The 10,150-nt window shown below is 35.6% G+C and overlaps 1 pseudogene; it reads right to left on the bottom strand.

Annotated features, from left to right (window-relative positions):
- Positions 1–7,794: 7,794 nt before the first annotated feature.
- LOC140528386 (phosphoglycerate mutase 1-like) lies at positions 7,795–8,550 on the bottom strand (annotated as a pseudogene).
- Positions 8,551–10,150: the final 1,600 nt, after the last annotated feature.

Below are 10,150 nucleotides of genomic sequence, written 5' to 3'. Positions count from 1 at the left end.
GAAAAAAATGGTATTCATTCCCAGAGAAAGAACTGATGATGTCTCAGTACAGATTGAAACATACTTTTTAAACTTTATTTTTCTTCAGGTTTTTTTGTTCATGTTTTCTTTCACAACATGACTATTATGGAAATGTCTTGCATAACTTCACATATGTAACTTATATCTAATTGCTTGCCTTCTCAGTGAATGAAGAGGGGTGTTAGGGAGGAAGAAAAGGAGAAGATTTGGAACAGAAAGGTTTAAAACTAAATTTTAAAAATTATTTTTACATGTAACTGGGGGAAAATGACAAGATGATAAAAAGTAAAGTCAGTTAAATAAATGGAAAGTAGGATTGCATAGCTGATACTCAGTAGACCATTCAAATTCTCAGACACTAACTGTGTGAGTGTTTTGAACATTCCAACTTTTATTGAATTCAGTTTCCTCTTACCTCAAAATATAATAATAAATAATATTTATTAAGTTCCAATTAATACTAATCATATACTAGTTATAAGAGGTACAAATTTAAAAATTAAAAAAAAAAACAAACGAAATAAATTCCCTACCCTTAAGGAGCTCACAATATAATAGGGGAAGAAAAGACATTAAAAAAAGGAACCTGGAAAGAAGGGTGTAGGAATTAGGCTGTACCATTTGAGATCATGATTTTCCATGGAATCCAAACCAAGAAATCTTACTGATGAAAGTGGAAAATTAGCTAGAAAGCTCAGACCACTGTTCTCTATAAAGGTAAATTTTGTGAATAGTGTAGTTCTCCATCATTCAGCTCTCCAATCAGAGAAGAGAGAAGTTTAAGGGAGTTGGGATGATGTTGAGGATTCAAAACTGAGTCAAAAAGCATGATGTTGAGATTTTAAGTGATCAGCTTATCTTGTGTGAGACCCTGGAATCTAAACCAAGAATTGCTGCTAATGGAAAGTGGAGATGTTATCTTCCTCATGGAGAGGTTTTGAGGAATGTGCTTTGGACTATAGCATTATAGAAATGGGAATTATTGTAGATTTTTTCTGTCATAGTGATGATGATGATGATGATGATGATGATGATGTAGCAGAAGCAGCAGCAGCAGTAACAGCAGTAGTAGTCATAGTAGTAGTAGAGGTGATGGTGGTGGTGGCAACTCTTGTCATCAAATTCAGTACTCTTCTTGATCTTCATTCTCCTTGACTCATTTTCAGCCTTGGGAATTGTTGATCATCCTTTCTTCTTTGATACTCTCTTTCCCCTAGATTTTCACATCACTCTTTTGTGCCTCTTGTCCTATTTATCTAACCACTCCTCATATATTACCTTCTTTTTTTTCTGGATCTTCTTCCAGATAACAATATCTAATCATAAGTTTCCCTCATGATTTGATCCTGGACCATTTTACTTTCTCTGTATATACATTTTCACTTGTGATCTCATTGGGTCACATGGTTTAATTCCTACTTCTATGTTGATGATTCTAAAATTTTGACTTCCAATCTTGTATCTCCAACTGCCTTTCAGATATTTCAAATATCTCAAACAGGATGCCTGGTAAGACATTTAAACTCAATATGGCCAAAACAAAATCCATTGCATTTTTCCCTAATACTATAGAAGTCAACACCATCATGCTCATCACTCAGCTCACCACCATCCTATATTGGTACCTCCAATCTCTTGTGAAGGTCTGTAGATTTCACATGTGCAACATGATTCAAACATGTTCAATATTTCTTCTCTGACACTGCCACTACTCTGAGCAGGGCCTCATCACCTCATGCCTAAACAATATTGCGAAAGACTGGTGGTGGGTCTCCCTGCCTCAAGTCTCTGCCCATGGCAATCCACTCTCAATTTGACCAGTAAAGTGATTTACATAAAATGCAGATCTAATCATGCTTCTTGATGCACACACATACACACACACACACAAATACATATACATATATTCAATATTCTCCAGTGGCTCACTATTGTCTCCAGGATCAATATAATATACTCTGCCATTCAAAGTCCTTCACAACCTAGTCACTTCCTCCCTTCCTAGACTTCTTTACACCTTAACTCTGCCATGTAATTTTCAGTCTAAGGGATGCTAATCTCCTCAGTGTACGATGGAAAGACACTCCATCTCGTAGCTATGTACATTTTGTCTGGTTGTAGTCCATGCTTGAAAAGTTCTCCCTGCTCTGTTTCATGTACTGAAGCCCCTAGTTTCTTTAAAACATAACTAAAATCCCATCTTTTCCTAGAAGCACTCCCCAAATTCCTCTTAACTTGAGTGCCTTACCTATCTTATTTCCTTTTCATATTGTATAGTAGAACCTTGGTTTAAGAATTTAATTTCCTCTAAGATTCTGTTAGTCATGTGATTTGTTCATAATGCAAAACGAATTTTCCCACAGGAAATACTTCAAAGTCAGATGATCAATACTGTCTCCTCAAAAATATTCATATAAAGTAATTATTTATAATTTTAAGGAAGTTTTTTTTTTGTCCCTAACACACCTGAAATATAATAGCAAGGATTAGTACACAATATAAACCCAAAATAAAATAAATTAACCTGAACATTATCTTTGAGAAAAGTCATGGCTGGGATGAGGGAGATGAGAGGGAGGAGGAGGAGGAAGACATTGCTTGAAAGGAGAATATCCTTCCGTGAGAACATCAGGGATTTCAACATCAGGAGGGTTCTCTCTTAGGCTACTGTCACTAAAAGTAAGACTAATACTGCCTTCACTTATTTTTTGTTTTTAGCATCACTTTCAAGTTTGACTCACTGATTATTTTTTCTTTACATTGTTTTTTTACTAGGAATCTATCCAATAACACTTGTTTTTGACTTTTTGAAATTAATTTCTTTGTTTTCAGTTTTCAACAATAACTTCCATAAATTTTAAATTTTCTCCCCCTCCCTCCCACTTCCTTTCCTGAGATAGCATGCAATCTTATATGGGTTCAAAAAAAAAATATTGCCCTAGTTAGGCATCATTCCCTCATGAACTATTCAAGTCCAAACAGGATGTTTGTACTGTGAATTTTTGTTCATCCTGCAAGACAAATTTTGAGAAAAATTTTTCCTCATCTACTCAAGCATACATATACCAGATTACTCATACACCAAGGTTCTACTGTATATATAGTGTTTTTTAAATATGTGCTTCTACATTGTCTCCTCCATTAGACTGAAATCCCCTTGAGACTAGGGACATTTTTTACCACTGTTTGTATTGCATTGACATCTCCTACTAGAGTGCCTGAAACACAGTAGGTACTTAATTAATGGTCATTAATTGCTAGTAGTATATTTGAAACATCTGGGTAATCCATGAGGGTAGCAGACAGAGCTGGATTGTACTGGTCTAAATATCCAAAGAAATGTTATACTACACAATTTTACATGTTAAAATTGATTAAACTGCTCACCTTTCCCTATATATCTAATCCTCTACATTTCTACTTTTCTTTTGAGGGGTCCACTATCTTTTCAGTTACCCAAGAACCTTATTTTGAATTAGTCCCTGTACTTTGTTGTACTTCCCTGCCTCTACCCTCATCCCAGTTGCCAAGTCCTGGTGATTGGGGCTCCATAATATTTATCACATTGGTCCTCTACAAACCTAAGTAAAATCCTAGGTCAAACTTTTGACATCTCTTACTTGGAATTTTGTGATCGTCTTCTCATTATTTTCCCTCCTTTTAATCTCTTTCCCCATGAATACACACACACACACACAACATACAGCAGACAAAATGTGTACTCTTAAATAATGTTTGATTATATCAATTGTTTTTTCACTTTCTAGATTCTCCTATTTCCTTTTAGCATATTACAAAGCCCTCAGCCTCAATTGAAAGTTATTCACCATGTCTCCAATGTAACTTTCAGCTTTTTTTCAGCTTGCTTCTTTTTTATGTATTCTGAACTTCAATCAACTTGGACTTCTAGCTAGTTGTTTTCCAAACTTGATTTTTAAAGTCTTTTTCTATGAATTTTCACAAACTTACCCCAATTTATGACATGTACTTAAACCTTATTTCCACTCTTCAGAAAACATTATCATCATTCAATGCTCAACCTAGATGCTCTAGTTGAATATTTCACATAGTAACAGTCTAATGACAGTTTGTTGAATTGAATTGAGCTGGTTGCAGCTTATAATTGGGCTCATGTCTTATGAGTATAGAAGCCATGTTTTAAGAATATATTTCAAGAAAATTCCTATAACTTTTGGTAAAATAATCACTTAATTAAGTAATTACTTGAAATAATTACTTCTGAGCAGAGGGCACTGACCATCAACTAGAATTTCAGAAACCAATGTCTCTAAAATTCATTGCATTGCATTCAGTACAAAGTAACACAGTTCATGAAGTTCCAAAAAAATGAAGATAAAGACCAGTGATAAACTGAAATATGGATTATTATTTGGATTGAATGAAATGGGAAATAAACTTTTACTACATTTTATTGTTAATTTTCTTTAAGAATGACTCAATATATACATATTTACAAGGTCATATACACATATAATCATATATACATGCATCTACATCTACATCTATGTATACACATGTGTATATGTATATATATACATCTATATCTAAACACACACATATATATACATACACACATATATATGTACATATACATATACATACATCTATACATATACACATATACATACATATGTGTGTGTATGCAAAATCTCATTCCAATTCACTTGCATATCATGTCATCACCTCCCTGATATCATGACCCTCTTTGAGAATGAAAGACAAAATTAATCTCATATGTATCTCATTTTCAGAGCATTACATATATTAGGATAATTTTGGCACCATTCTCTGTTTTTTCTAAATAGTATTATAAATTCAGGATAGATAAACAATACAACTACAAGTACAATGAAATGACACTTATAACGTTTGGTTTTTTTCCTCTTTTAATGGGAGCTGTCCAAGGTACTGAGTAATTAAAACAAATGGAAAAATAACTTTTGTGGGTATTTTTACTATGATAATTTTTAGGAGATCTTGAAGCAGAAAGAGAAAAAGAAATTTAAGAAGTTGATTTTGTTTTTAAGATGCTAAATATCTGACTTGGATCTCCCTGTTCATAAAAGTTTTGTGGCATAGCTTGCATGACATTTATGTGGTATAATCTGGAAGACATTTTTCCTTTTTTTTTTTTTTTTTGATACTTGTAATCCAGTCATTATCTTTTGACTGAGCATGGACCTCACTAAAAAGCGTCTGAGGATTGATAATAACAATACCAAGTTCTATAGAAGAACCATCTTTCAATGATTTAATCATCCATGTGTAAATTTATTTATATGGGTATAGAGATGACAGCTACCATGTATGTGAATCTTTAAAGTTCAGAGAAAAGTGCATGTATCACTTGATCCTCAAGCGTGTGAAGGTATGTACCGTTATCCCCGTTTTACCGATGAGGAAACTGAGGTTAACATATACTAAATGATTTTTCCAGGATTACACATTTGTATAAAGCAGCCTATGAAGCAGGATTTAAGCTCAGACTTTTTTGATTTTAAATCTAGAACTCTATGCAACATGCTCTCTCTGTCTCTAAATGCACACGAGTACACCAATATTCTTATATACTGCATGTTTATGTGTGTAGAAGTTTGCATAAACATATATACATGCTTGTATGCAGATATACACATGTAGAAACATTTACGCATTTTGTATGAACAAAGTAGGCACAGAAGGGAAAAGAAGAAAGGGAGTATGTTGTATTGTGTTTGGGAAATATCACAATATTTTGACTCATCTCAAATTTTTTCCACCTAAAAAAAAAACAAACTTTATAGGAAATAGATGTAAATATAGATAGATCAATAGATATAGTTTTTTTTTCTTTTAAAAGAAAACTTTTATACATGTTTAGGTATAGGCAGCTATTTATCTTTTTTTTTTCTTTTTAATGAAAGGTTTTTTTGCATATATGGAAGTAGGTAAGCAAAAAGAGAGACAGAGAAACAGAGACAGACAAAGACATAGAAAAACACAGAAAAAAAAGAAATCTAGCTTTATCTCCATTTTTATATTTCTTGCCTAGACCACAATCACACCTTAATTTCCACTCCCCCTCCACCTCACACAGAGATTCTTCTCTTGAAGCAGTCTGAATGCCACAGCATTCATTGCTGAAAGAATACAACTTTCATATCCTGTGCTAAGCCAGCACTCTATTGAGAGGAGAAAAGTTTATTTTAATTATCTTTCCTTCAGGATCAGGATTGTCATTATAATCTATGTCTAAAAAATCTTTCATTTTTCTTACTGATTTTATTTGTTGACTTAATGTGCACTGTTTATTACTAATTCTGCTTTAAACAATCAAACAAGTTTCTGCATTATCAATTATTTCTCATTTTCCTCCAAATGAATATTTTATTATATCACGGTGCAACAATACTCGGTTACATTAATGTGTCAAAACTTCTTTCCCCAATTAATCAGAACTCCCAAATCTGAACATTTCAATGTTGAAAGACATTTCAGCAGCCATATTTTCCATGGTATACCAAAGGAACCCTGACTTTTTTTCTAACTTTTTCCTAACACAGAAAGGCCTACTAAGAATATTATGGAATATGTGCATTCTTCCTTCTTGTCTTTTACCTTCTAGGGATTTATGATTTATAATGGGAATACTGGACCCACATTTTTCTGTGATTTTTCTGGCATAAGTTAAAACTATTTTCCAGAATTTTTAATTCCAAATTAAAAGTTTCAGTAAGTGTATTATTGTGATTATATTCTGATAAATCTTTCTAGGAATGACAATTTAAATATTTTATACACATATATTTATGTATATATATATATACATATATATATATTTCACTAAGTTGATGAATGTGGAAGCAGAGTATTGTGTTTTAACTTATATTTCTCTAAGGGATTTGGGGCTTTTTCTTTTTTTTTTCTTTTTTTTTTATTACACATCACTCCTTTATTATAATGAACAACAAAAAAGGTGGGGGGGTGGGGCAGGGTTAGTAGAGTTATGCTAAAACCGATGAGGACCCAGGTGGCTGGACATAAGATGGAAGCAATGGGACACTGAGACACATTTCGACATGATCTAGGGGCATTTCACTGCCACAGAACAGAGCAGGGGCTATAAAACATACAATGGGATGTACTTATCCACCCTTTAGAAATCAAGGAACTCTTTCCTTCTCTGACTGGGCTTGAGATCTCTGCTGACTACCAAGTGGGACATTTTAATTTCCAAAGCCACTAATAACCTACCTAGAAGGGTTTTTAGTGAAAGTAAACGTGACAAGTAAACATTAGGACATAATCTCAACCTCCCAGATCCATTTTTCTTGGATTAGGGAGGAAGTAAGACTCATGATTTGCTAAAGGACCACCCAGGTTGTAGGCAACTTCCTACAGCAGCCCCTGAGAGGGCTGCCCTACTGGCAGGACTGGATCATAGGAATAATTGGACCAATTGCTTCTTTCAACTCCCCACATTGGTCACTTCTTACTATGTCCCCATCCTTAACCCCTAACCAGGTCCTTACTGAGCCAAACCACCCCAGAGGTATTCTGACTAATGTGGTTAAGGGGAAGGGCAACGAGAAAAAAGAACTGGTCTGAAATAGGGAGGAAATGAGAAAAGAAAGCATCAGTTCCCCACCTGCAGCCATATGTCGTGATCCCTAAGGTGATGGTCAGTGTGTGGAGCAGGCAGGGGAGAGATGTGGAAGGGACAGTGAGAAGGGAAGGACCTGGCTATTGCTAGCACATGCTGGTAGCCTGCATTCACTTCTTGGCCTTGCTTTGGGCTGCCACGGCTTCGATGGCTTTGCACACGGTCTCTGGTCTCTTCATCCCCAAGGAAATGCATGGGTTTGATAGGTTTCAGATTCTTGTCCAACTCATGCACGATGGGAATTCCAGTGGGTAGATTCAGCTCCATGGTTGCTTCTTCAGACAGACTTTCAAGATGTTTGACAATCCCTCGGAGACTGTTGCCATGGGCTGCAATCAGAACGCGTTTGCCTTCCTTGATCTGGGGGACGATTTCCTCATTCCAGAATGGTAGAGCCCAGGGAATAGTGTCTTTCAGGCTCTCACAGGAAGACAGCTGATCCTCAGTCAGATCCTTACTGATGTTGCTGTAGAAGGGGTGGTCAGGCTCCATTGGAGGTGTGGGATGTCATAGGATTGTCGCCAGATCTTCAACTGCACCTCACCATGCTTAGCAGCAGTCTCTGCTTTGTTGAGGCCTGTCAGACCTCCATAGTGCCGCTAACTGAGGAACCAAGTCCTCACTACAGGCAACCACATCTGGTCAGTGTGGTCTAGTACTGTCCAAAGGGTACGGATTGCTCTCTTCTGGACAGAAGTGAAGCAGATATCAAATTCATAGCCAGCAGCTCGCAGCGCCTGGCTGTCACGCTTGGCCTCCTCGTGCCCGGCAGGGCACAGGTCCGCGTCGTACCAGCCACTGAAGCGGTTCTCCAGGTTCCAGGAGCTCTCTCCATGCCGGATCAGCACCAGCTTGTAGGCGGCCATGGTGGGGCTGGGGCTCTGGGCAGCGGGGAGCGAGCAGACCGGCACACAGGCGAGCACGCACTGATTTGGGGCTTTTTCATATGGCTATTGATAGTTTGCATTTCTTCTTTTAAATACCGAAAAAAGGTCATCTTTTAAACCTAAAAAATGTTCTAAACATGCTGTATGATTGAACATCACATGCAAGCTGTGTTTTACCAAACACCAAGCAAATCTATGGTAAAAAACACTCAAGAGGTACACTCTTAATGAACTCTTAATTCTTAACACTCTTAACAATTACTTGTTGTCAATAAGGGGCTTAATCAATCAATCAACTATTTATTTACTACCTGCTATGTGCCATACTAAGGAATATCATAGCAAAATTATATATACAGAAAAGGAAGTGTATATAAGCCATACAATGTGATGGAGTTTTAATAGAAAGAAAGCCTGGGTCACTATGAAATATAAACTTCCCTGGAGTAGAGGTTTTCAATTTTTTGTTTTGATTCCTGTTCTCCCTTGAAAGTCTGGGGAAAATCTACGAACTCTTTTCAGAACAATGTTTTGAATACAAAAATAAACCAAAAAATTGCAAAATAAAATACTCAGGGATTTTATAAAAGAAAGTAATCATATTGAAATACAGCTATTGACATATACTTTTAAAATTGATCCTTTGAAATCTACATGTGAATTTTTTGGCACCTTTCGGCATATATTACCCGACATAGAGGCTCTTAATAAAAACTTCTTCAATTCCCTAACCCCATCCCACACCTTCATGCATGCCTCAGAGGATGAATTCTTATATATTGAATAAATAAAGAGAAAAATAAGGGAACATGGTCTAGAACTTTCTAGGGTGTAAAAAGCAGGGATGGAATGGATCTTTTTTATAATGGTGGAGAGAATAATCAAATTAGTGAAATAATCCATCTCAAGAAATATTTAAGGTAGAAAATCATCTTTTCTGAAATCATTAGTGGGTGGCCATGTATCTAATCTCTAGAACAAAAAAAATAAGATAAATCCACAATATCATTTCAAATATGCCAGATAATTTGATGCTGTGTTGCTCAAATATTGGTGATATGACTTTGTTGTTTTCATGGTACAACAGAAAATCAGAGCAGATAGAACACTGAGCTAAGATAAGAGACCGAATTTCTTCCCTGACTCTCCAACTTCCTGTTTGATTTTGAGCAATTTGTTCCCCTTTTGAGTGTTCCAAATTCCTTTTTATAAAGTGAACACTTTAAACTAGATAATCTTTAAGGTCATTTCTAGTTATACCAGTATATATTTCTGTGATTATGCTGTCAGGAATGTATGACATGTGTCTTCTCTGGAAATTAAAAGTAAATGAAAATAAAGCCTGACATTAATGCATTCCAAGACTTGCAAAATTCTTCACATAAATTATTTCAACTGATATTTGCAATAACCTCATATGATAGGAAGTGCAAGCATTATTTTCTCCATATGAAAGATGGAGAAATTGATGTTTGGAGGTGAAATGACATATACAGTTACATGGATCATAAACAACACAGCTAGGACTCAAACCCAAGTATTTTCTCTTCAAATTGGCTCTCTACTCCTCTACACCATT

Source organism: Notamacropus eugenii, chromosome 1 (assembly GCF_028372415.1).
Source record: "Notamacropus eugenii isolate mMacEug1 chromosome 1, mMacEug1.pri_v2, whole genome shotgun sequence".
NCBI lineage: Eukaryota > Metazoa > Chordata > Mammalia > Diprotodontia > Macropodidae > Notamacropus > Notamacropus eugenii.
Note: the sequence above shows the minus strand (reverse complement) of the source record. Positions and strands in the feature narration are given on the sequence as shown.